Raw genomic sequence first — 21,586 nt, forward strand, 5'->3', positions numbered from 1 at the left:
AAATAATTGCTATAATAGCTTTCTACCTACACCGCTCCTTGTATGGTTTTATGACTGTTTCTCTCACTCCACAGAAAATAATAGAATCTTAGAGCGGCTTAGGTTGGAAGAGACCTTAAAGATTGTCTAGTTACAATCCCCCTCCCTTACTTGAAACATTTCTGGATTCCCATAAGCCAGTGTTGGACTTGAAACCATTAAGTAAGTAGAAAATATATCTATAATTCAAGATACTGTTTATTCAGAGTATTTCTAGTTGGCAAGATGTCACAAACAGATGGATTGTTCTGTCACTCAACATGCTTTGTCTGAAGATTACTGACTTTCCTCTGGAAAGAAGGGGAACGTGATTGTAATTGTAATACTGCATTTCTCTGATAAATTCAGAGATCCTTGCTCATTTTAACCGAATATGACAGAAACAAGAGCCTTAGAGATAATTTCCACACTGTAAAAAATTCTCAAGTTGCCATGCCTAAGAGACAAGCTGCCACATGAAACTTTTTATTAAAAACCAGAAACCTACTGAGGGAGCAAACTAAAGAGATGCTCAAGTTCTTGACGGGCCCTAATTAATTGCAGCTCATACCAGCCACAGCATCTGAAACCAGTTGCACATGGACCAATGCTGTAGGAAGAAATTGTGTAGGCTAGTGTTCCAGGGATGACAGAATTACTACTTCATAACATGTGGAAACTTGCTGTTTTCTCCAAACTTATAATGCATCATTAAGCATCTTCAGCGCCTTTCCCAAAAAGGGGCAGTTGAAAGTCTCAGATCACCATGCACCCTTTTGGCTGTCAAACACAGTGCCACCTGAGAAAGGTGGAAATCTGGATGAGTTGACTTCTGTGCCAGCAGACTCAGGAATGATAAAAAAAAAAAAGTGTTTGCAAACTCCCAGCATATAGCAAAGAACTAAGTAGAAGTTTGTCAGGAGCAAATTGTGTCTTCATAATTTAGTTTTCTTCAGCAAGGGGAATATCTGCAGTCCCTGTGGCTATGGAAGAGATGGTATTGTGTTAGGTTTCTGAGACTGATGAGATTTCTTGCACTGCTTGACAGGACATTATTATAAAAGTGCTAGAAAACCTGAGTTTAATAAAAATTCTATGAATGAGTGTGAAATTGCTTGGATCACTGCTTCTGGGCTGTTCTCAGTGGTCTATTACCAAACTAGAAAAAGGTGTCAAGTGGAGTTCAGCAGGATCTCCTAGGTCAGCTTTCATTTAGTTGTTCAGTACTATGCCCAGGGAAGGTATCAATAAAGTAAAGTCAGGGAAGGTCCACAAATATCTTGAAAAACAGATCTAAAGTCCAAAGGCAGCTTGCTGTATCGTAGAAAATAGAACAAAATTGAGTGACAGCAAAGTATTATATAGGCATCTATTTTTGTTTATATACAGGTGCTGGACAAAAAAAATTTGTTGCAAACGTATCCCGAGATGAGGGTTTTAACTAATTTCCCTGAGAGAGAAATATCAGCTGTAAATAAGAGCATCTGTGCTCTCCATAGAGACTGGACTTTGTAATTTGTCAGTGCCTCTGCTCATTTCCCGTAAGCACAGCCATTGCTAGAGACCTCAGTGTGCCTGAACTCTCTTTTGCAGGAGAGTTCTCCTTTACAGTCCATATAAATCATGATGGAAATCAGTTAGCAATAATGCTAATTGAGCTGACCATGGTGGGATAAAGGTGGAACCCAGAGGAAACTCTGTTGCTCTGTATCCCATAGAGCACATATTTAATTACCTTCCTCACCCAAGTTCTGTCTGGCCCACTTTCTGATTACTGCTTCTGTTGTCTCCAGTGTCCAGCAAGTTGCTTAGAAAGGCATGGTTCTGATGGGAATTGTTAGTTTAAGTAAAGCAAAGACCTACAGAGAGGGAACCCAGACTTTGTTTTTCTCAAAACACACAAAAAATATTGCATCTGCTTGTCCATGCAAATCCTGCAAGCAAACCATGTCTTTTAAGGCTGAAGTTGCTATTTGTCAAATGTGCAAATGACATATAATGTATTTCTCTTAATAAGTTCAAGAAGACACTGACAGACATAGCATCAGACCCTATAGTATCTGGATGCAATCTGAACTTTAGCATTAACAAGCAGTTTGTCCCTGAGCACTTTTTTTTCTAAGCTGCCAGGACTTGCTCATGTTGAGAAGCTTTTGTCTACTTCAGGAGACATGACACAGGCCTTCATTCAGTATTCTATTTCAGGGCTCTTGAATGTTTCCTGGCACCTGGATCATGGTTTAGTTTGGAAAATGTGCCCCACATGCTGTGTGTAATGGCTTCTAATTGACTGTAGAATCGCAGAGCCACAGGACATTCTGAGTGGGAAGGGACCTGTAAGGATGATGGAGTCCAGCTCCTGGCTCTGCAGCATGACTCACTGGACTGCCAACGTAGGAGCTAGATTGTATCTGTCATGGTATCACATAGGTTATTTGGTTCAATCTCTGACATACCAGCATTTATCTTTCTGAAGCACTCCTTGTCAGCTTCTAAAGTGTCAAAATCCTGACTCCTCTTTTAAATGTATAACCTACTTCTCTGCATTGTTTTTAGAATTCTAAAACAAGCCTTGAAATCTGCAGTTTGTTTTACATAACTTAGTAACTAGTCATATATCTTCTTTGTATGATAAAATTCTTTGCATTCTTTAGTTGTTGTGTCTACTTCTGCCATGGTCAGAAATCGTGTTGAGAAATAATCCCAATTACCTTTGGAAAGTTTCCAAAGGAGTTGCTCCACCTCTTATCCGTAGCACCTTACAAAACACTGAGATACTGTGGCTCTGTCTGTCTTTCAGTTATCCTAAATAGCTTTGGTTTTGCCAGGATTCTTACCTCAATGCCAAAGTAAGCATAGTGCCTTTAATTTTGTTGGATGGATTCTGTTAATTCAGTTAGTTACGTGATTTTTTTTTTTCTTGTGTGACACAGATTACATGAAACACTCTTACAGTTACAAAGTGATCAGCTTAATACATGCTAGAGAAGAAGAAAAATACCTGCAGCTTATAATAGCAAAAAAATATATATAAATCTGATAAGTTGTATTAGTTTTCATGTTCAATATAACCTTTGTATCAGCAGGAAGGCTGGAGAATTCAGAGAACTTAGTGAGCCTGGAAGTTCTTTTTGAATTACTTTTATGGGACTGTATTGAATGGATCCTGAACAATGGATCCAGGGTCCTGAACAAACAGATAACAGGATTTGTGTTGTACCATCCCAGCCTGCACAGTGTTCCACAGAGGAGTGGTGTGGTCCTACTGACCACAGTGTCTGGGCAATCTTTACTATTTGCCCTGTGATTTCCTTTGCTAAGAGGAGAGGAGTTGACCAAAACAATTTTTTTAAGTAGTCATAGAAAAACAGAGCTAGAAAGGTTCTTCAGAAGGTGTCTAAGTCTCTACCAACATTTGGATAAAGAAAAAACTGCAGTACAGACAGAGCATAGCAAACTGTTGATAAAAGAATGTAATCAGTAGATATTCAAGGACAGAATGAAAAAAGTGTGTAAAGAAAAGATAAACATTTCATGTAAAAAGATGAAAGTCGTTCTAAAACATCTGTAGTGAGACAGTGCTTTCTGAACAACGTAAGACCAGCTGAACTTTACGCAGCAAACTTAATGACTGCTTTGGAAAGAAGTTCAGGACTGGAGGACTGCTATCTCTGTGCTAAAACTGTGTTTTAGTATTTCAGTAACTGTTAACAAAACTATCTTGATTTGTGTAAGGCAGTTGGATAGGGTGATATGAGGTAAAGTAATTAAATATGAATTTTAAGGCTATATCTCCTGGCATCAAGCTGGCTTTCGTGACATTGTCCTATCATCTCCGTCTCATTTCTCTGGCACAACACAGTATCTGATTGGCCTCATCACCGCTGAACTGAAAAAAAAATAAAAATCCTGTATATGTGTTTCAGCCCTTTTCTCCTTCTATTCTACCCCAAGCTGTTATTTCATATAATCTCCTATGTCATTTTCTGCTAAATGTGCCTTGTGATCCTAGATCTCCATTATTTCTGGCATGGATATGAAATGAGGTCATCTCCACTCAGTTTGTTTGAGTTGTGCAGCTGTGTGGAGAAAACAAATGTGCTAATCTGAAGGGTGGGAGGAGACAGTGTGAGGAGGAGAAACCCAGAGCTGCAGGGAGCCAGTCTGGGTGCTCCCATGTTCTGGGTCATAGACAGTCTTATTCCACAGGAGAGCCTTTGCAGGCAGACTCCACATTGCCTGATAGCTTTTCTGTCAGTGAGCTCCCAGAGGTCTCCAGGACGTGCCTGGGTGAGAAGAAACGGTGTAAAGGATATGTATTGGTTTTGTTCAGAAGTAATATCGATTATTGACATTAATGGCTGCTTGAAAAAAATCACTTAAAAGCTGGAATGCAAAGCAAGTACTTCGCTAGAAGTCTTCAGGAAAAAAAGGGAGGGCTCTGGAGGAAGGGACTGCCAGCTCATGGAAGATGTTTCACTGACAATGTGAAACTGCTAAGTGGCTTATGAAAGAGTGGAAAGGAGGCCGTGAATAATAGCCTTACTGGTAGGCAAGAGGGAACAAGTCATAAGCAGATAGCTGGCTTGGGACAGACTGTGAGGGCAAAAAAGCTCAGAGGAAAAATGGGAATTGTGAGAGGACTGCAGAGAATGGAACATGACCTACTTTGTAGTAGAAACCATCCAGCACTGCAATGCGATTTTCCACATAAGCATGTTGGATAAGCATGCCTACAGGGAAGTGATCTGCTTAACTGACAGTGCAGAGAGCAGCGATCACAGGGTCCTGAACAAACAGATAACAGGATTTGTGTTGTACCATCCCAGCCTGCACAGTGTTCCACAGAGGAGTGGTGTGGTCCTACTGACCACAGTGTCTGGGCAATCTTTACTATTTGCCCTGTGATTTCCTTTGCTAAGAGGAGAGGAGTTGACCAAAATAATTTTTTTAAGTAGTCATAGAAAAACAGTGCTAGAAAGGTTCTTCAGAAGGTATCTAAGTCTCTACCAACTGAAAAGCAACCTCAAAGATACTTTTCTAGCCTGTTCTTCAGAACTTCAAGGGCTCCAACTGTCCACAATTTGTTCACATCAGCAGAAGGGAGCACTGGACAAAGAGGCTGCATTTGTTTCACTATCAGCACATTTGTACTGCACGTTTAGTTTCCACAGGGAAAGGCCTCTCTGCTGGTCCTGCTCATGCACTCCTGGCTGTACCAGAACTTTGAAAGTACAGAAACACCCTGATTACTGGACCAGCCAATTTGCCACCTCTGTAATTATAGTAAAATTCATAAGCCAGGCGAAGTCTGGGAAGATTCCAATTTAGTCCCAAACTCTCTATCTTTTTTCCTGGAATTCTTGAAGCTGCAGTCTTACGAAGAACTGTTGAACTGAAAGTAGCGTACCACCCTTGTGAGGAAAAAAAAAAAAAAAAAAAAAAAAAAAAGTCCTGCCTCTGCTGGCATGATAGAGAGTTCCAGTGCCTTGAAAGCAAATGATCAATGGGATTGGTCTGCCACATTCATCTGTGTGTGTGTGGGAATCCTTTCAGCTGCTGTTGTATGCCTATCCCACACCTCCAGGGTCTTGCTGATTAATTACCACCTGATGAGGCTCTGGCTCACTACTGTATGTCTTTAGGGAAATCTCCATGAAATTCAGTGATGCTGTTTTGTGTATCAGAAATCAGTGGGTCAGATATGAAGACAAGGCAGACAGCCTCCAGGTGTACAACTGTGAAATTTTCATTCATTTTGAAAGAACAAAATAGTTTAGTTGCTCCTTTAACCTGTAGGAAAGTGAGACTTCTAGTACTGGATCACACACAAACATGGATGGAATGTTTCAGACTCTCAGTCCCTCATACCAGGGCACTCTGAATGTTTCTGTTCATTACACTGAATCATGGGCTACATCCTTGAGCTAGAAGGCATCAGGGATGTTTCTGTGGTTACAAATACCACTATCTATGCACAGAATTAGGGCAGATCATCAAGGATTTTGAGCGACCTTCCCTTCAGTTATTCAGAAGGACAAGGCTCTTGTCTCCTGGCTTCAGAACTGCAGCACGGTGTCAACTTCCAGAGACTACAAGCTTCTCATGAAGCTGCAGGGATGTGACCTTGTCAAAATGAGGCTTGCGATTCACAGGTTCATAGATTATAACTACAGAAGCCTGTACCCAGTTTCCACCACAGGGTGTCTTCACTCAGCTGAGATCATGGGCAGCAGAGGGGGAGAGCAGCACATCTCCACAGGCACAAGTGAGAGGAACAGAGTTAATGACACAGAACAATGCCTCAGAGCACAGAGTGTGAGGCACCCAGCGATGGGGTGGCTGCATCTGCCCTCTGTCAAACAAATGCGCGCTTTTGACTTCATGCTCTGTGTTCCTTTCATGTCATTTCTTAAATTGTGATGGACAGCACTGTGTGTTTTTGCAGAGGGAAAGGGATGATTAGTCTGGGAAGAGAAAAAGTTTACTATGCGTTTTGCCAATACCAGTTTTTGCTTGTCTGCACAAAGAAAGAAATGCTTTGCAGAGCAAAGCATACAGAAAAGGGAAGAAAAAAGACAGTTTCATAAATGATGTTATTGAGAGTGTTTATGGTGATTTGCAGAGATCATGGCACCCAACAACCTAGTCCTCTGGCCTTGTTTTTCTGTGCTTTTTCCTCTAATCTTAACACATTGTTCTGCTGCTACCCTGATGTGTGGTTTTCTGGTTTGATATTTCTTTGAATTACTTCAATTTTCCAAACTCTTTCTCTCTGCAGCAAATAAAATGCCATGTCCTGGCTTTCGAGACAGTGCCTATGCCAGCAGTTAGTGAGACTTTAATTCTTTGCCTGTGCAACAACTGTCAGTGACTGCAGCAACAAAAAATATTACAGAGCAGGTCCAAGGAGTGATCTACCTCTGCCTAAAGGAGCTGGACTTGTCTGTAAAACCAGAGAGGTGTAGTAAGCCTTACAAATTCAAAATACAGATGAGTGGATGAGACATTGCTTTCTAAATACTCCTCAGTATCTGAGTAAGAAAAGACATGTGTTAGCTGATTAAAAAAGTGAAACATATTTGTATCATGTAACGTAGGTAGTTCCATTTTTCTCATGTCACAGGGATGTCTTTTTTTTTTTTTTTTCACGAAGCTGGGAAGCTGGGAGGCTGGGAGGAGTGGCTGATACATGTATCAATGGCTGTGCTGCCATTGAACAGACCGATGATGTTTAACAAGAGCAAGCGTAGAGTCCTGCACCTGGGAAGGAATTACCACATGCATCAGTACAGGTTAGGGACTGACCTACTGGAAAAGAGCTCTACGGAGAAGGACTTGGGGTCCAGGTTGGCCGTGAGTCAGCAGTGTTCCTTTGTGGCCAAGAAGGCCAAAGATATCATGGAGTCCATTAAGAGTGTGAGGTTTGTGGGTCCAGAGCGATGATCTTCCCTTTCTCCTCTGCCCTAATGAGGGCACATCTGCAATACTGTGTTCAGTTCTGGGCTCCTCATTTCAAAAAGGACAGGGAACTACTAGAGAGAGTCTAGTGGAGGGCAACAAAGGTGATTAAAGGCCTGGACCATCTCCTGTATGATGAAAGGCTGAGAGACCTGGGTCTGTTCAGCCTGGGGAAGAGAAGGCTGAGAGGGGATATCATCACTGTTTATAAATAAAGTGCAGGAACCAGGTTGATAGAGAGAGGCTCTTCTCGGTGGTGAACAGCAGTAGAACAGGGAGCAACAGGTAGAAAATAAAACACAGGAGGATCCATATGAATGTGAGGAGGATCTTTACTGTCAGAGTGATGGAGCACTGGAACAGGCTGCCCAGGGAGGTTGTGAAGTCTCCTCCTCTGGAGATATTCAAGACCTGCCTGGACATCTACCTGTGCTACCTGCTGTAGGGAACCTGATTTAGCAGAGGGTTAGACTCAGTGAATCTCTAGAGGTCCTTTCCAACCCCACAGTTTTGTGAGTCTGTAATTCTGTGAAAGCAGGCTGTGGAGCTGTAATGATTTCGGTTCCTGACTAAACAAATGGCAGATGACCAGAGGACAGTTAATGCTGTCCATTATTGTGTCTTTGCCTTTATTTTAGAACAACTGTAAATTTACCCACACTAGATTTACTATCAACCCCGTGACTGTCATCTGGATGCCACTGTTTTTTAAATAGTAAGATAGATGGGAAAAGGTGCAATGTCTGACAGACTTTTTAATTCTGTCCAAACCATCCAAATATCCTGTCATTTGAGTCTCTGTTGTTTTCACATGGAACTTATCAGCATCAAATAGGATTTGCAGAAAGAATTTCTTCTTCTTATACCTCCATCAGGCAAGTGTTTTAAGTGAAGCAATTGACAAAAATTATTTTTCTTTCATGGTCAGGTTGGTACGGAATGCAAATGACTCAGCTGGCAGTATTAGTTCCTGAAAACCATAGATCTAACAATACAATTATCGTTACAAGACATTGGTGGTAATGTCCTGGTTTGGATGTGTAAGAAAGATCTTACTGGGCCTGCTTCTAGATAAAGAATGGTAGACTGCTAAGATATGGTTTGTGAGGTCAGCTGGATCCAGCAATAATTTCTGGAGTACCACTTTGTTTTTTTAGAGATTGTTGTGATTTCTAATGGTTGGGGATGTATGGTTTTAAGCATTACTAGTGTTCTTCATCACTCAGAGGTACTGCGTCAGATATACAATTAGAGGAGTCATGGGAAAGAACCTGGCAATTCTCTTAAGATCTGCAGAGGAAAGCTGGGAAGTAGAAAGTCTGTTAATTGGGGCTAAATTTGGTGTGTTTCTACTGTTGTCAGAAGCAGTTTTGTTGGGAAGGATTTATATAAGTCCAAATTTATGATGCAAACTCATGAGGACATTACTGTGTGATTGCTAGAGGGAACACTTCTTGCAAGGATCATCCTGTTCTGAATCAGCATTGGGGTGAGAGCTCAAGCTGCGATAAGCATCTTTTGAGACTAATCCTTTTGTCACTAGAAATCTGTAAGAAAACCAAGAATAATGACAGATAACCACACTTTTCTGTGGAATCAGTGGAGAGAGAGAGAGCTTGTCTGTTTTGTCCCTCAAAATGTGCTTTGCTGTGCTTTAGTCAGAAAACTGAGAATTAATCCAGTAGGCAGCCAGCCAAGTAAGGAAAGCAAATAAAACCCTGGGAACTGATGAAGTCAGGTGTCTTGCAGTTCTGTCTCTTGCACACCGAACGGCAGATACTTGTTAGGTCTCTGATTCTCTCTTGCATGGTTTCTTTGTGTCTAACTATGCAGAAAGTGATTCACTTTGTTTTAAGCAGAAGCATGTGATGCTAACTCAGATGACTGTTCTCATGAAGCTCATGGTACATGAATTATCTTCAAGACCTTCGCCTTTCTCTCTGATCTTAGTGAAAACAACCAATGAGTAAATTGTAAAGTTGTGTGGAGGGGCACAGGCATCCCACCTTTCCTTATGAAATCATATGAGTATTTTCGAAGAAATGGAGAAGACTGAGAGATCTATGTAATATGTTTGCTATTGATCCGGTATTGCTTTGACTGCATCAGAATTCATACTTTCAGAATATTTCCTCATTACACCTTGCAAGACAGAAATAATTTGTCTAAGCTGAACAGTTGGCTTTTTTTTTTTTTTTTTTTCCTGCAACCTATAATGAATTTGAACTCCATGTACTATCTTCCCAGCCTCTTGCTTCATTAAGCACTGCACAAATTTTACTCGTGTGTGCTCTTAATCTTTTGTGTTCACTAATAGATAGACTCGATACCGTTTCTGAAATTAGCAGCTCAACAACACCTGACTTCTTTAAGGTGCAACATGGCTCCTTTAGAGTCACTCATGGTAAATTACTACATCTCCCACTGTGAAGCTGATGGAGATTTTGCTGACCAGACCTGTAGAGACTGAGCTGTGGGAAAGTCTAGCTGGATTTACTCAGGCTGCACTGTAACATTGAAGAGAATGCAAGCTTCAGAAGGAGTAATGCACAGTATTAAAAGGGGGGTAAAGAATTACAGTGATGAAGAAACAAAATGAGATGCTGTGTTACGCAGATGTTCCTATCTCTGTTATATTTCCTACCTGCTTTTACATTCTTCCCCTCACCTCTTATCTCTGTAACCACAGGGTGATCATCCCTCATGTGGCAGAGCTGTGTTGTCTGCAGCTTTGACTCTAAGGATTTAGAGAGCCTGATCACTGAGTTCTCCTTTCTGAACATTTTGCCATTGTTCTTCATACCGAGGCACTGAAGGTAAAGTGAATAGATGCCTCTTCAGAGTTACTGAAGGAAAATTTATTTCACTAAGATTCCCAGTATTGCCCTTGGCACAGAAAGCATCCTACATTTGGGGAACACAGAATACTTTTCCATCTTCAAGTTCTGATCATCCCTTACTCAGAAGAGGCTTCCTTCAGACACAGTCTCATAAAAAGAAGCAGTTATGCAAATACACAACATATTTTTTTAATAAGCATATTGGGGACAAGAGATAACCATTTGTCATGAGTTCTCACCAGCTGCTGTGAAACGAAAGCTGAAATGCATAATAGAGTATGTGGTATCTGATTAAAGAGAGCTTGTAGAAGGAATGCTATATTCAAGAGATACCACTTATCTCAAATGCTGTCACTTAGCGTATATTGCATTGAAAAATCAGCACTGCTTTTGAGCAGCATTTTATTTTTAAAGTGTAAAAGCTATTACAGCCTAATAACTCACACAGGAAATACATGCTCTGCTACATTTCCACCCTACATTAGCTACAGTGCCTCACTTAACAGAGTTTGAGGGCTGAAAGATGTTATTGGAGCATGTCAGTGCAAAGATTTCATCTCCCGTATGTGTAGGTATCTCTTCTTGCTGTAGCTCAGAGGAAGGTGCCGCCTTATGCCAGAGGAGACTCTTGCACTAAAGCAAGTGCTTACTTGCTTACAAAGATGAGCTTTTTGCAGGAGTTTGAGTACAACAAAAAAGTAATCAAGCATTTCACTGGCTGGAGCATTAACGCAGAAGAGGAGCTGTAACTTCAAGAACTCAGTACTCACAGGCTAAAAAAAATAGCATAACAAAAGCAAGACAGTTACACCAGGAAAATATTTAGATCTTCAGCAGTCTGATGGATTTAATACACACTAAGCAACATACAGAAAATGGAGATAGAGTTGTGTACCTGTAAATTAAAAGGACATTGCTATCTGAAGTTTACTGCCAGTTAAGGACATTAAATGCAATAAATCACAGAAATTTTTTAATACCTGATTCTGATTAAAAAAAAAATAAATATATTTTTCACTGTTGAAAATACTTTGAATAGCTGAGATTCTTAGGCATTGGTTATGTTTGCAAATTTGATACCATGAAACAGATGGCATTTATCATATACCACTAAAAACACCTCTCCATCAGTGTGCGGAGTACCTTTCTAGCAAATAAATTCACACACCAGTGACTCCTACTTGCATAAGATTTCAGTTCAAAATCACTCACTTGATTTTTCCTAATTCTATTTATTCAGGCTTTTCAGGACACAAACAAAGGCAGAAGTTCTTGAGGCAAATTCTTCCCACTGTAAATGAAAATTCAGGAAAAAAAAAAAAAAAAAAAAGTGGAGATGTGGCTAGAAAAATAACTTGTCCTAAGTTAACTTGGATTTTCTGGTTGCTAGTTCATTCAAACTACCTGCATTTTAACTGTCATTAAGAAGGATGCTAACTTATGGAAAGAGATTCACTAAGGACTCTGCCATTTGTATTTCCCTCTAAGTTCCAAATGATGATGTATTTCCCTGTCCTTTCTTCTGAAAGACTGCAAAGCCTTTTTCACTCTGCTGTTGACTCATTGGTTGTCATCAGGGAAAAGGCTATGTGGCCTGCATGCACCTCCAGATGCAACTGACCTGGACAAACCATTGCTTGCATCCTGCTGGTCAGGTATGCATTGCATTGAGAGTTCATGCATCTGCTGATGATGGGCAGATGAACGTTTTCACTCAGGGCCTGCCTTCTTCTGAGGGCTCTTCCACCAGCTATTTCTGAGGAAACAATGGAATGCAATTGTGTGTAGAACGAAAACAACTGCAGTCTTCCCAGGTATGTTGTGGGGCTGAGGAAATTCAGCCTACGTGGCTCCAGTTGAGAAGCCATTTTCTGTGTGGCTAACGAAGACCAGCAGATTCATCATTGTCATGGTTTTATGATTTTTGGTTATCTGTATTCCACATCATAACATCATATAGTGCACTGGGAGTTAAAGTGTCAGTGCTCCAATTCCGGGTACCTGTTTGGAAGAGAAGAAGAACTACATTCCCCAGGGGGCTTTGTGGTCAGAGATGAGACCCTGGCAAGGTCACCTGATGCTCTCTTTGTCAGGCTCTCCTCCATGCTGCTCAACCTGTGCATCTCACCTCAGCTTTATGGTGAGGCATATCCATCTTTTGGACACTCTCTCTCATTATATTTGATTTATTAGCTTCAATTACAATTATATTGTATTATAGTGTGTTATCTTGCATTCCGATACTGTATTTAGTAAATTAGTTTGTTTCTCCTCAGATCGTTGCCTCAGATTAATTATTTTGGGGTCCCCTGTTTCCCTTTTCTGGTGGCGTGAATTTGTGAAATCCCTCCGCCCTGCTAGTCACAGAACTGGGCTGAACCAGACCATAAACCATTGACCATCACTTAAGCCTGAGAAAGATATGCTTTCCACAGTGGCAATTTGGAGAAAGCCGGAATTTTGTGTAGGGACTTGCTCTTTATTGGCAGAGGTAGTCAGTGCTCTCTACTAGTTCCCCGTTGCTGCCCTTATTGTGTGACATTCAGCCCAGAGGATGATGCTTTGGTTGCAAGGTTGCCAGCAGGGATTTTGGCTGGTGAGTAGAACAGCTGCCATAATGCTAAGGTAAGTATAAATTTGGAACAAGAACACATTAACTCCCTGCTTACTCTGTATGCCTTGGCTATACATTGCTCTCTCCTGCATTAGGGGTTTTATTGTTGTCTCCTTGACAGCATGGATGATTGCCTGCAAGTGTCCTCAAACACACCTGCTGCTGGACACTTTGGTATTGATGCAATTCCAAAAAAATGAGGGCTTTGGCAGCCATATGTTGCCATTTATTAATCCAGATGAGACTGCTTGTGTGCACTGAGGACATGACCTTGTGCTGCAATCCACCTGCCTCTTTTGGCACTTCCTAGGAGCAATGCTTCTCTGGGAGATGAGTGTGCCAAGCTCTTCCTGATGCTGTTTGTGGTAGAACTGATGGCTGCTAGATATCTTTTTTGACCATTGCCACAGCCCTCTTCTTATTAGTCCTGCATCTTGAATTTTGTGTCTACAGCTGCTTCAGCCAATCTACAACAGATACCAGGGCACATTTTATGCCAATATATTTTTTTTCTATTTCCCTTCTGTAAGCCAGGACTGATGAGTTCACCAAGGCAGGTTAAATAATGAGTGCATGTAAATTAGTATCACCTTCCTCCTGGTACCCAGACTTTGGCACAAACCCGCTGTGAAATGGATGAGGACATGAATAGAGTGATACTAATGTAAATTTCTCCCTTTTCCTTCCATGACACCAGGTGATGATTACAGAGCTAACTCTCGTCTCTGTACTTTCACTTGCTTACTTGTACCAAGGACAGCTAAAAGTAGCATGAATCATGCTGTCAGGTGGGCAAATTGGCCTTGTCTGAAGGACAGCAGTGCCTGGAGTGCACCTGGAGTGTTGTGTTGGCATCTATCCCCTACTCTGCTCTTTCCTACAGAAAGCAAGGCTACACTTCTCCTTGGGGTCCAATAGATTACATAAACACAGGTGGCCTGAGATACTAATTAAACTGGAAAAGTTTGAAACTCTGAGGTTTAAATGAAACAAATCTTCAAGCTGAGAATCAGAGTTGCACTAAAGCTGTTTCACTCCCATTTGTCCAGGGCTGTGGGTTTAGCTCTTGGTGAGAGTCCTTCCCACTACCTGAATCTTAAAACAAGACCTCATGCTCTGGGCACTGCCTGCCTTTAATCATGGAGTACCCTTTTATGACAGCCTTTATTTCAAGGTCTGGGCAGTGTGGGGAGTGGAGATGGCAGAGGTGTGGAGAGGCCTTTAGCAGTAGAACAGTAGAAATGGGGCTGAAGACAGGGAAGATTTGGCCTCACTGTCTTGCCTAACAGGTTTTTTCTTATTTTCTCCAATGAGAGTTTACTGACGCTTCTGATAGAGCCAGAAACACTGAACCATTCAGCATGTTACCCTGGATAAACACAAGTTTTCCAATACCAAAACTAACTCTTCTGAAGAATCTTGCATGTTGTGAGGTCCATAAGCTCATCAGAGTTAGTTCTGGCTGGCAACATCTCCTCACTGTAAAGGATCATGCTGCAATCCCTGAGACAAGAAAATGCAGAAGCCAAATTAGCGAGAGTTGGTCATTGCCATGGGAGCCCAAATCTAGCCTTGCAATATGGCATGGTATCAAGGCAAGTAAATGGGAAGTGATGACATGCGTAGGTATAGATGTTCATAGGGAGCTAGAAAATTCTTGAGCAATTTTCCTTTTCCCTCAACCTAGTTAGTAACCAAGAGTATGAGATGAGCATGTGAGGTCTGTGTTTTTTGCTGTCACCAAACTGATGACTGTTCTGTCATTTTACAGTACAGTTAGACCAGTCTGCAGGGAGACAGGAAGGAAAGCAGTCTAACAAGAGTAATTCTAGAAATGAATTATAACTGATAACTTTCTTATCAGTTTTCCTTGTACTTCCCCTCCCTGCCCACCCGTCCTGTTCTCTGCTATGTTCCTGAACTAAATGTTCAGTGCTTGGCCTGTTGTCCCTGGCAATACACCTCCAACTGCAAGACAGGCCTCCTCCAAGGCTCAGACCCAGCTCTGCTGCAGGAACTCACCCATTAGTGAGGAACAAGCGTGTCCCATTTTTGTACATCTAATGCAGCTGTCTGGGGAAAGCTGTAGTGGAAGGCTTATGTTTGCACACACACATATCATTGCCTGTAGACTGGTGAAACATGGCTGCAGGTACTCCAGAGATCTGGAGTTAACTCTGGCTCATTCAAAGATTCTTCCCAGTCTGTCACTGAAATGCCTAACTTGGTGCCATGTAGCATTTGTATTTGGGGCATCAGAGAGAATTGCTGTAGGTTTAAGGCCTAAGCACTGGCACCTCAAGGCCCCCAAAAAACCCTTGCCCACAAAAAGTGAAAGTCATACAAAACAATGATAATGAAATTTGCCTAAACAGGAGATGACAGAATGATTCGAGCATCCTGTAGAGCGATAATCTGTATCTGTGTGTCCTCTACAAGTGTTTGGCACAAATATTTATTTCTCTGAAAGAGGCGCTGACAGAATTCCCTTTAAACAGAACCTCTGAAGCCTTCCCAGAGAAGGGATCAAATACTCAGTTTTAACATCACAGCACTTTTCTCCCTGTCAGTGACCCCTCCAAACAAATTCCTTACCAATGAAACAGCAATAGTGAGTGAGCAGAGGTTGGTTTTTACCAGGCAGTGTGGATGAGGCAGTGAAGTACTTGCCTGCAGCAGAGGAAACATAAGGCAAGGAAACTTTCCATCATTCTCCTGGAGAGGACTGAGGAGGTGATTAAACACGTTTTTCTTCCTCCTTACACCATCAAGGCCTGCTGTGGTATGGAGGATTTCAAATCTGCTGCCTCCTTTAAGGAGTAGTGACAGCTGAGGCAGGAATCAGATGCTGGCACGGTTTGAGCATACCGCAGCTTTGTTTTCTTGTAGGATGTTTCACTTTCTTGTTTTCGTTTTTGTTTTTTTTTTTTTCCCCATTTGGCAGGCATGAATATCTCAGGACACTGTTCTCAATGCATACTGTACTTGTAAACTTCTTGTGCTTTTCCAATCAGGATTTTTAAACTTTTGGTTAAAGATGAATTAAAAACCTCTATGAGCCCTGGAACTTTCAGGACAGTAAGTAATAAGGTCTCTTTGGTCAAATAAAATTGCAGAGTGCCCTGCATAGCTTGTGGTGTCCTCTTTGCTGGAAAGTCAGCTTGATTATGGGAAATTATTAACATTACTGATTTTCTTTTGTTGTTATCTATTGAAGGATATTTTGTTTAAAAGCATCATTCATCCAGCCACAAACTTAAAAAAAAAAAAAAAAAAAAAAAAGCCAAATATCCTAGTTTGCAAGCATGTAAGACTGAGCAGTAAACAACAAGGTGTAAAACTAAAGAGCTGCTTTAAAAAGAACCTGCGAGGAAACGTCAGTGAAGAAATGCAGGGAAACTCAGCCCCAGTGTGGCTACAGGACAACAGACAACCTTCAGGAACTTGTTGTCTGGTAGATTCATACTGGATTGTTAGTGAAAAATTCTCATTTAACTAGATTTTAAGCTCACTCAAACACAAATGTCCTTCTTGCTCTGTGTACGCACAGCAAGTAGGACAGTGACATGGCAAGAGGCAACTGAGAGGGGCTTTAACACTTACAATTAATAGTAGCCATGCAGATCCTCATTCAGCAAGCAGTTAAAAAACTATTTTCACAGCCATGCTGGGTCCAAGAAAATTAAGACAGAAAATACTGAGCAAAGTGACAGGCTGTCAAATGTTTTTATATTATTATTTATTGTTGTTATTGTTATTCACACTTAAACAACTTAATTACTTAAAGTGATTTAGATGAAAAGCTGTATCAATATCATAAGTTTCACACATTTATGTGGAAAAAGTGTACACAACACAGTGAAACATTCTGTAGATGCAGTGAAGTAGGACCGTTGATAAAAGGGATTATTTCCGAGAGCCTATGTACAAATAAATATAACTTTCATACTATGTACAAACTTATAATCACAGAGAATACAATGATTCAGAAATAAGCGAATTTCATATAGTGAGTAATGATCCATACACATAAACATAAGAGAAAAACTGGAATTTTCTGGGGCTTGCTTGGACCAGCTTCCATGGTAGTATTTTTTTTATGTTTGAAACGAGTAAGATGGGGGATATCAGGTTTTTATCACAATAAGATGAAAATGAGAGATGGAAAAGTATGAAAACTACAAATTGAAACAATCAAGCTAAAAAATCTGTATTACAAAAATAGCATTTGATTGTCAGTTATAGCATGCTACGGTTACTTTCACATGACAACACAGAGGCCTGATCTTGCCACCTCTAATGACAGAAATAATTCCCACTCACGGGAATCAATTCCCCAGAGTCAGGACTGCAAAATTAGGACTGCATAACAGAGGTCTTGGTAATGGAAATGAACACAAAGCCAAACAAATTCCTTTTGACACTACCTGATTTTGACAGGGGATTAAAAGAAGTGTTTGATTGGTGTTGGATAGCCTGACCATAAAATACTTACCTTTTTTTTTCTTCTAGAAAAGATGTGACAGGAATTACCTGGATTATATGCACTTTCTAAATTATGGGGGCCTTCCTTTACAGTGGTCTTGGTGAGACAATGTGTTGGAGTAACAGGAGGATTTAATTGCGTCCTTGGGCCTGACTCTGTGAGCATTGTATTCCTTCTTCTGGGGTGAACACGCATGGCAGGACTGAGCTCCTGCTGCAAAGGCAGTGTGCAGCATTTTGTACAGTCTCACAGGGAATCTCAAGAGTATGAGCAAATGCCCTCTGACTTACTCACAGCTCCACTAAGGCAAAACCAGATCCTGCTTTACTGTACATTTGTTTGATGGTATTTTACATCATACCTTAAACAAAGATGCGAAATGGATTCTTCACTTTAAAATTCATTATCCCCTTATTTAGAAACCCAAAGCTAGTCTTCTGGGCTCTTATGGCTTCTCTTTGCGTTAAGACAACTATGTGACATAAAATAAAAAAAAATGTAGTAAAGTGCAAGATCTTTAAAAACACATACAAATTTCACCGTTTAGGTTGGTTTTGTGTTTGATGAGGGGTGAATTTGCAATTAATCTACATGAATGTAAAGTTCACTTACCATTTTCTACTGACATCATTTCTTACTCAGTCTTGTCTTTGGCCACTTATGGCTCATTTGGGAATGAGTGCCCAGCTGCGCATCTCTTCTACACGTGCTATAAATGGTTACATGGCTTCTAGGCTGGGGCTGACTCATATCTGGCTGACCAGGAACAAGGGCTCAGGTGACTACATGGCTTCTGGAGAAGAGATGGCTTATGTCCAGCCAGGCTGGCTCACTGGCGTGAGAAAGCGTGAGCTGCCTGCACAAATCCAAGGTGATGCCTGGATGAAATGAAAACCCACATCCACGAGCAACAGACAAGAGCCTGTGACCTGTCCCTGACAATTAGCAACGCACAGCGGGTCCACATTACTCGTCTGGACTATAGGACTGTGATCCATATATGACTTCTTTATCCGATGGTGCAATAACTTCAGACTGGAAGTTAATCTACCCAGCCCAAAAAGAAATGACTAATATCTCAATAGTGATATTCTCATGAATAGCAAGAGATTCAAGAAGTAATCTTGGCATCACCCAGGAGTGAAGCCCGTATCTGCTGGACTCTGCTCCACGCATCTCAGTGCAAACTATCACATTCGGAAACGTGGAAATCGCCTTCTGCTGATGTATCTTCTGCTACAATTTGATGCAAGAAGTGCACCAAACTTTTCAGGAAAACAAGAATAACCTGCTCAGAGGAACTAACCATGCCTCTTTCTCAATTAAGTTGTGTCATTGTTATTTAGAAGAGGTATATAACGGTTTCCAAGAACAAAGGGAACGCCTTTTTTTCTCCTTTAATACAGCTCCCAGGACAAATCAGTGTGTTGTAGGATGCATTTATGAAATGCAGGATCCTAGGATAAAAACCTGTCTGTAACTGGCAGAAATCGTCTGGATTTCAATGGGCTGGTTGTTGGCCAAGGGATTATTTCTTTGTTATAGGTTAAATAAACCCCTTTGATATAGACTCATATTTGATTCAGAACACAAATTATATGGATCCTAAGATGCTATCTTAAGGAATTACTACTGAGAGGAGAATCATTAAAAAAAAAGTATTTCTGCTCTTTCCCAAAATATGTAAAGAAATGAAAGACAACCAGAGAAATAATCCCTTAAAAAACGCCCAAAAGGTACAAATATTTCTAAGCATCTATTTCTTATAGTACTTGGATTAACCACACATTTAATCTACCTCTTTATGGACCTTCATATCCACACACAATGGTACCATGAGTGACAATTATCATAAACTACTTCAGAGTAGCATAAATGGAAATCACACGGCAGGTTCATTGCCAGTACAAACATCAAATGATAGTTAGATAAGTTTCTTTGTCACTCACTGTGCTTCATGTTTCATGAGGATTACTCAGACACCAGCATCTACTGAATAAATAGGCATAGGCATACAGGCACAGAGAGCCTGTCTGCACTACACAAAAGCACTACCTATCAGTAAAACTGACAACTAAGAAATGCCCAGGCATTTGCTGAAAGACTTTTCCATGCCTATATGTAGCTCTTAAGACATCATCTTCAGATAACATTTCTTACCACACTTCTATAGTATCTACCCTAATGGTTCTAGAACAGTATCTTCTGCCAATGGAAGCTGGCTTTTTTTTTTTCTTTTTTTTTTTTTTCTTTTTCTTTTTCTGCAGGTGTATGTAAAACAGCACGTTCTCACAGGACTTTAATGGCATTTTGCATACTCTTCTTTAATTCCAATGAAGTCAGTGCTAAAAATGCACACAACAGGTTATAATCGGATTCGTGACCTTACTTGAATGTTACTGGAAATCCCTTCCAAAAATAATGTCCAACACCAATTGTGTGCAGGTGTAAGGATGGCATGGAGAATTGGCTACTCAACCTGAAGCCTTATTGGGCATGCTTACCTTACTGTGCTGCCAATGTGGGGCTGGCCAGAAAACGCTAAGAAATAACAAGATTTTTATTTTAATGCCAATTTTGATATTGATAATACTTTTATGCCTCAAAAGATTTTCAACATTGGCTGAATAAGCTCAGGCATATGAGTGCATGATCATCAGACTTCCATGTGTAGTAATGAATGCAGGATTCAGGCAGTCTGAGGAACCAGTTCTCTAATAAAGTCTTTCAGACCTTTTTCTGGTTGAAAACAGCAATTTGATTTCTAGGTGTACAACGCTGAGAAATGTTCACACATCCAAGAGTGAAATGGTTATGGACAGTGGGAAACACCTTCTGTTGGGAAAACAGTGATGCCTGAGAGAAAAGGGTGAAGTTAAACTATCTGCTCTCACTATGAAACACGGGTGTCCTAGCAACTGGCATGCTCTGGGCATACAGTGACTGCTACAGCAGCTCTCAGCTTCTTGTTCAGCTCCTCACTTCCATAGCTTACAAATTCCTCCTGTATGGGAAGAGGGGTCTCCATTCTCACTCTGTTTACCCTACCAGAACAGCTGCTGCTTTATAACCAAAGAGCACACAGTTATCCTGCAAGTTTGTTCCAGCAATTATACAAGTGTCTTTCAGAGCCAGACTCTCATGGAAGCATTGCAGACCTGAAATCCCCTCTATCCCTGGAGCTGAGCTGCCATGGCAGCAGTTATCCTGCTGCTTGAATAACGACCAGCCCAGCAGATGCAAGGCAGTGGGAGCTGTGAGCTGTCTCCTTCCCAAGGGGAAGAAAATTACTTCCAATACCTTCCAAGATAAATGTGTTGATAGGGGCAAGCAGACAAAGACAGTGTCCTCCAGGAAAGAAATAGGTCAGTTATTTTAACAGTGCATGAATGCCATTATAGAACAGCAGCCTTAGCCACACACAGTTATACCTCCAGTCTGTAATCATGCCATCTTTGGAATTATATGCTCGCAGTGCATAGGGCTTTCAAACCTTACTCCTTACTCCCTGCCTGCCCTCAGTGGGGCAGCACTCCGCTGTTGCTGCCTGAGCTTTGCAGAGCACATCAGTGTGCTCTTACAGCTCCCAGTAGGGGTTTTTCCTTTTCATTCCATGGATTACACTGCAATGCCCATGTATGCGCAGAAGAAAAAAACAAACAAACAAAAAAGCACAACAGAGTAATACACTGAACATAGATCAGACTCTTGGTCTTTCTTTGTTTCTTGCTTTAAAATGTAAACCACTGAATCTGAGTATTCTGTATATTGTAAGTGGCCATGTACACTGCACAGACCCATCTCAATCCTGCACACCCTCTCGTAGGTCATACTGCCTTACTCTGCTCACCTGGTAAAGAATCACTTGCGTCACACAAAAGGCTGCCTTGAGCACTGTCATCAGAAACAGAAAGCATTTTGTGGTTCTCCTGGGGCAGGCTGTACGGCAGAGTCAGCTTTGCTTCTTGGGACACTGGCTCCATTTGAGCTCAGAATTTGGGTCACAGATTTGCTTTTGCAGAACTGCTGCTCTTTTCAGCAGAGGACACTGTAAGTATGTCTGCACCAATCTTCCCCTTGCGTACACACATACACAGAAACAAATGTTAAGAGGTCCGTAGCACTGCAGTTAATATAGGTGAGGATTCTGGAGCAACAAAGGATTTT

Source organism: Centrocercus urophasianus, unplaced genomic scaffold, assembly GCF_019232065.1.
Source record: "Centrocercus urophasianus isolate 14NV4802_14NV808 unplaced genomic scaffold, USGS_Curo_1.0 seq_27, whole genome shotgun sequence".
Taxonomy (NCBI): Eukaryota; Metazoa; Chordata; class Aves; order Galliformes; family Phasianidae; genus Centrocercus; species Centrocercus urophasianus.